Here is a 6,418-nt window from a genome sequence, read left to right on the forward strand (position 1 = left end):
TTTTAAACTATTTTTCCTTTTTTAAAAATATTTTATTTATTTATTCATGAGAAACACACAGAGAGAGAGGCAGAGACACAGACAGAAGGAGAAGCAGGCCCCATTCAGGGAGCCCGACGTGGGACTCGATTCTGGGTCTCCAGGATCAGGCCCTGGGCCGAAGGTAGGCGCCAAACCGCTGAGCCACCCAGGAATCCCCTAAATTATTTTTCTTTTTAAATTTCATTTTTTCCATCACCAAACAATATTTCATTGTATGACTGTATCATAGCTTATCCATTCACCTACTAAAAGAATCTTGTTTTTTTCCAAATTTTGGCGATTATGCATAAAGCCACTATAAACATTCATGTACAGGGTTTTGTGTGGACAAAAGTTTTTGGGTCATTTGGTTGAAATCCAAGGATTACTATTGCTGGATTGTATGGCAAAAGTATGAGTTTTATAAGGAACTTCCAAACTGAGTTCTTTCTAAATTTTGGCCACCATTTTTTTTTAATCAAGTACATGTTTTGCGAAAATTTTCTCCTAGTCTGTGACTTCTTCTAATTTTCTTGAAGTAATACTTTTTAGAATCAATAAATATAGAAGAGGTCTCAGTGGAAGTCAGGTTGGGAAGATGGGTGGCATAGAATTCTCCTAAGGGCAGGAAATGTATGTGTGTGGTGGTGGAAGAGGGGTAGGTAAACTTAAATCCGGGAGGGGATTTAAAGGTAAAGTAAGTATCATGGTAAATACCTAGTACCAGTGTCAATAATAAGGAATTAAGGAATTAGCATAAGGATTTGAGCTCAATACCTACTTGCTGAATTAATTGACTGGCTTTTATACTGGACATTTGATACTACTCACTGCATGATAGTCACAGATTTTAGAGATGGAAATCTTTTAAGAGATGTAGTGAATCCTATCCTCCCTGGTTGTAAATGAGAAAATAAGGTGTCAGGCCAAAGTTAGTGTAATTCATAGATGGTAAATATAACTAACTAGTGGGAGGCTGTGATTCAAATTCCAGGTTTCATGCCTTTACCTAATGCTTATTTCACAAAACTAAGAAGATATAACATTGCTTCAACTATCAAACATATTTTAGAAAACTCAAGCAAATTGTATTTGCCCATATTTTTGCTTACTGCTATTTCTTTTTTCATGATGTTGCAGGTTTTAAAATTTTGTTGTTTCCCTTCTGCTCAAAGAACTTCCTTTAGCCATTCATTTAGGGAAAGTCTGCTGGTGACACAGTCTCTTCATTTTCCCCCATTGAGAATGTCTTGATTTCCCCTTCATTCCTGAAGGATATTTTCATGGGGTAAGTTGCAGAATAATGTTCCCCAAAAGATGTCCATGTCATAATCCCCAGAACCTGTGATTATTTTAGGCAAAATGAAAGTAAGGTTGTAGATGAATTAAGATTGCTAGTCAGCTGAATTTAAAATTATCTGAGTGAGACCAATATAATCACAAAGGTCCTTACGAGGACCTTTAGAAGAAGGAGGCATAAGTGAGAGAACTAGAGGACTGGCAGGGTGACAGGAATTTGGCCCAACTTTGCTGGCTGAAGATGGAGGAAGGAGGCCATGAGCCAAAGAACGTGAGTAGCCTCTAGAATCTGGAAAGACAAGGAAACAGATTTTTCCCTAGAGCGTCCAGAAGGAATATAGTTCTACTGACACCTCAGTTATAGCCTGATGAGACCAGTTTTGGACTTCTGACCTCAAAGATTAATAATAAATCTGTGTTGTTTTAAGCTACCAAATAAGCGATGATTTGTTATAGCGACAATAGAAAACTAGAGTTAATGTATCCTAATATCACAGTATTCTGGGTCAATAGTTCTTTTCTTTGAATATTTGAAACACATTGTTCTGCTTCTTTCTGGCCTTCTTGGTTTCTGATGAGAAATCTGCTATCATTTGTTGTTTTTTCCTCTATGGGTAGGTTTCATTTTTCTCTGGCTCATCTCAAGCTTTTTCATTTGTTTTTAGTTTTCAAAAGTTTAATTATGATGCATGTTAGTGTATATTTCTCTGGGTTAATTCTGTGTGGGGTTTTCTCAGCTTCTTGAATCTGTAGGATTATATCTCCTGCCAAATTTGGGGAAATTTTGACTACTTTTTCTTTAAGTTCTTTTTCAGCCCTTCCCCTCTTTCTTCTTCTGGGACTTTGATTACACAATGTTAGATCTTTTGTTATAGTTCTACAGACCCCTGAGGCTCTGTTCTTTCTTTCCTTCTTTCTTCTTCTTCTTCTGGTCTACTTTTTCCTTTGTTGTTCAGATGGGGTAATTTCTACTGTCCTATCTTCCAGTTCACTGATAGCTTTTGCCCCACCCCACCATCCTATCCATTCTCATGTTGAGTTCATCCACTGAGCCTTTTATTTTAGTTATTGTATTTTTCAGTTTTAAAATTTCCATTTGGTTCTTTGTGATAGCTTTTATTTCTTTGCTGAGGCTCTCACTACATTTCATTTGTTTCAAGTGTGGTTGTAATTGCTTGTGTATTTATCATGTCTGCTTAAAAGTAATTCTAATATTTCTATCTTGGTGGTAAGGCATTTATTGGTTGACATTTTTAAAAAAGATTTATTTACTTTAAAGGGAGAGCATAAGTGGGAAGGACAGAGGGAGAAGGAAGGAGACCCTTAAGCAGACTCCATGCTGAGCTTGACTCAGACTCCAGACTTAACCCCTTGACACCGAGATCATGACCTGAGCAAAAACCAAGAGTTGGATACTCAACTGACTGTACCACCCAGGCACCCTTAGTTGACATTTTTTTTTAGTTGACATTTTCCATTCAGTTTGAGATCTTCTTGATTCTTGGTATAATGAGTGATTTTGTATTGGAACCAAGACATTTTTGCATTATGTTATGGAATCTGAATCTTATTGAAGACTTCTATTTTATCTGAATTTTTTTTTGGACACCACTCCTACAGAGAAAGAAAGTACAGCATATCACGACTGCCATGTGGAAGTAGAAGACCAGGTTTTCCATTTGGTCTCTACTGACCCATGAGAGGCTAAGGCCTCTCTTAACTGATGGACTGGGTAGGGGTACTAGTTCCCACTCCCCACGTGGTGTCCATTGACACTGCAGGGGGATGGGGGAGAGCCTCATTACTGGCCTGTGGGAATGTGCTCCTTATCTGGCCTTCTTTGACCACCCCATAGTAGGCATTGGGATATCTTGTTACAGCCTCATGAGGGTGGAGGTTTCAGCTTCCCCTCTTGGCCTTTGCTGCTTTGAGTGTGAATGGAGCCACAATTTTTTATTTAGTGTTTTGCTGGAGCAGAGTGGTTGTCTAGAGGATTCTTTCCAGGCTACCTCTTTCCTAGTCTTTTGGCCAGAAAGAGCAGGGCTTTTACAGGGCTTTTACTGGAGCTTGTGTGTGTGTGTGTGTGTGTGTGTGTGTGTGTGTGTGTGTTGGTATTTCTAGGTTGCTGACCTTTCTAGCAAAAAAGAAAACTGTAAAACTCACTACCATTTTGTTTCTTGGGTATTGAGGTCCTTACATAGTCTGCTTTCTTTTTTCCACCTTTTGGAATCTCCTTATGTTTATTTTGCATACAATGTACAGGGTTTTTAGTTGTCCTTGGTGGAAGAAATAGAGAAAAGTACATCTACTCAATTTCTCTGAGAGCAGAAGTCTTCCTGAAAATTAACATACTGCGTATCTATGTAAGCTATGGATATTTGGGGGACAATTCCTGAAGAAGGAGCAAAACTCATTTGGGGAAAGACTCTCAGGTCAAAAACCTTGACTTGTTTTTTCTTTCTTCTTTCCATTCTTTGAGGGAGAGAAGATCAAAAGGTCCCAATTGGGTTTTGGCAAGGGTGACATATTCTGAAACTTCTCTGGACTTCTAAGGAAAATCTGATAAAATTCTGCTATAAGCTGGGGTAAGAGGAAATATGTACTATAATCCTTGTTGCTATCTGGGGAATTCCCTGCTGTATGTTCAGGAAATGGAATTAGGTACTTTGCACCTAAAGCTAGGTTGGTAGTACTGGATACGCCTAGGTATATCTAGACCTCACTATTCTGAACACTTAAAGCAAATTAAGATTTTTGTTCAGGTATATTTAGATGCACCCAGCTTTGGGATTTGCTGTGCCTCACTACACATATAGCTTTCTTCCTCTGCTGAGTTATCTTTCAATTATATCTCAGTTATCTCTTCCTCTGCCAGTTATGGTACTGAGGCTGAAAGAAGGATGGATAAATCATACCCAACAAGCCCTGCCAAACGTACAAGGATAAAGACTGTAACTTGATTTGCAATTTCCAGAGCATGGACAGTTCCATAACTCTACATCTTATGTCATTAAAAAGCTAAAGAATCCAACTAAATGAGGTGGTTCCCCATTTCCAACTACTTCCCCAACAAAAAGAAATATAGACTTCAACCCTTCTACAATAATTTGTTTGCTCAGTGAAGTTGAGAAAAGAAATTAGTTGCACCTGAGCCAACAAAAATTAGGCAAAATTGTAACCTGTGAGTCAGGTATCATAATAGTTGAAGGAAATGGCCTTAGGGACTACGATACAGCAGACATAACTCATCTCTAAAATTGGGCTGAGAATGTTTGCTTGTTATTCAGATAGCACTGTCTTGGGAATATGTAGCTTCTAAGTCTTGTGCCTTGGTCTCTAATCTATGACTTTTAAGGACCTTTACTGTGGTTCCAAATTTAGCCTAGGAATCTTGACCTACCTGAGTCAGTAAATTTACTTTCCAGAGGTATAAGTGACTTTATGAATTAAAATATTTGATGTTTAAGAGAATCCAATGTATTAGCCTTCAGTTTGGGAAGTAAAATTTTAGACTTGAGAGTTTAAGAGGACTAAGGGAATTTGATAAGTATTTATAAGTTTGATTTATTAGATGTACAGGGTTTAATAAATTTAGAAAGGTTTGGCCTGATAGGGTTGTTTGTCAAGGCTTTCAAAATACTTAAAATACATGTATATTAAATGCCACATAGTTAAAAATATTTAAAGAAATTTAATTTTTATTTGTAAAGAGGGGAAGTCTAGCATAATGTTTAAGAGCATGGACTCTGGAACCAGATTATGTAGGTCAAGGGTCAGCAAACTATGGCCTGCTGCCTGTTTCTGTACAGTCTGCAAGCTAAGGATGATTTTGACATTTTTAAGTGGTTAAAGAAAAGTCGAAAGAATTCTTTTAAGATGTGTGAAAATTATATAAAATTCATATCTCAGTGTCCATAAAAATATTAATGGAACATGACCATGCTTGTTCATTTGTGTATTATCTTTGGCAGCTTTCATGCCACAAGAACATTGCTGAGTGGTTGTGACAGAGACTGTGTGACCTGAAAAGATAATATTTACTGTTTGGCTCTTTATAGATAAAGTTTGATGACCCTGGCATAGGTTCCAATCACAGCTTTGTTATTTATTAGAATGAGCTTGGGCCAGTCATTTAACCTCTCTGTGTCTCGGGTTTCTCTTCTGCAAAACGGGGAGAATTATAGCTGCTATAATGAAGTTATTGTGAGGATGAAATAAATTGATATTTGAAAAATTCTTAGAACAAAGCCCGGAACACAGTAAATGTAGTCTATATCTAAAGATTGGAGGACTTTAACCTGTTAAACTTGAGTTAATCAAACATTAAAGAATAATTAGAATTAAACATTAAAATGTGAAGTGAGGGTAGCCCTGGTGGCGCAGCGGTTTAGCGCCGCCTGCAGCCCAGGGCGTGATCCTGGAGACCCTGGATGGAGTCCCATGTCGGGCTCTCTGCGTGGAGCCTGCTTCTCCCTCTGCCTGTGTCTCTGCCTCTCTCTCTGTCTCTATGAATAAATAAAATCTTTAAAAAAAAGTGAAGTGAAATTTTCGTTTTATTAAATTATTTTTATGAACAGAATAAGAATTTAAAGTTGAACCTAGTACTTTTAAGTCTAGAACTTCAATAAATTAAGTGTTAAACACCCAAATAGCTTTATTAGTTCTTCCTTAGTCCCTGAATCCCTTTTGGGCCAGGTTCTGTGCAGAATTCTATGGCCTGGGAGACAAAGCTCTCTGGGACTTATGAACCCGGCTTCTCTAAGACTGAGAGGCAGTGTTGCATAATGGTTAGGTATTTGGAGTTATGTCTGGATTGAATTTTGACTTCCTAGCTGTGTGATTTTGGGTAAGACTCATCTGCAAAGTGGGGCTGGTAATACCTATTTCATAGGGGGTATTATGAAGATTAAAAGCACTAGAGCCCATAAAATATTTAGTGTAATGCCTGGGTTTTAGTAAGCATTAGATAAACATCAGTTACAATCATTATTATCATCTCCTAGGAGGCAGGCACTTCATGAGTTATTGATAATCAGTTACTAAACTCCTAGCAAAGCAGGTGGCTATGTGTGTGGTATGGTTTGAATGGTACTGGGAA

This window comes from Vulpes lagopus, chromosome 21 (genome assembly GCF_018345385.1).
Source record: "Vulpes lagopus strain Blue_001 chromosome 21, ASM1834538v1, whole genome shotgun sequence".
Classification (NCBI taxonomy): Eukaryota; Metazoa; Chordata; class Mammalia; order Carnivora; family Canidae; genus Vulpes; species Vulpes lagopus.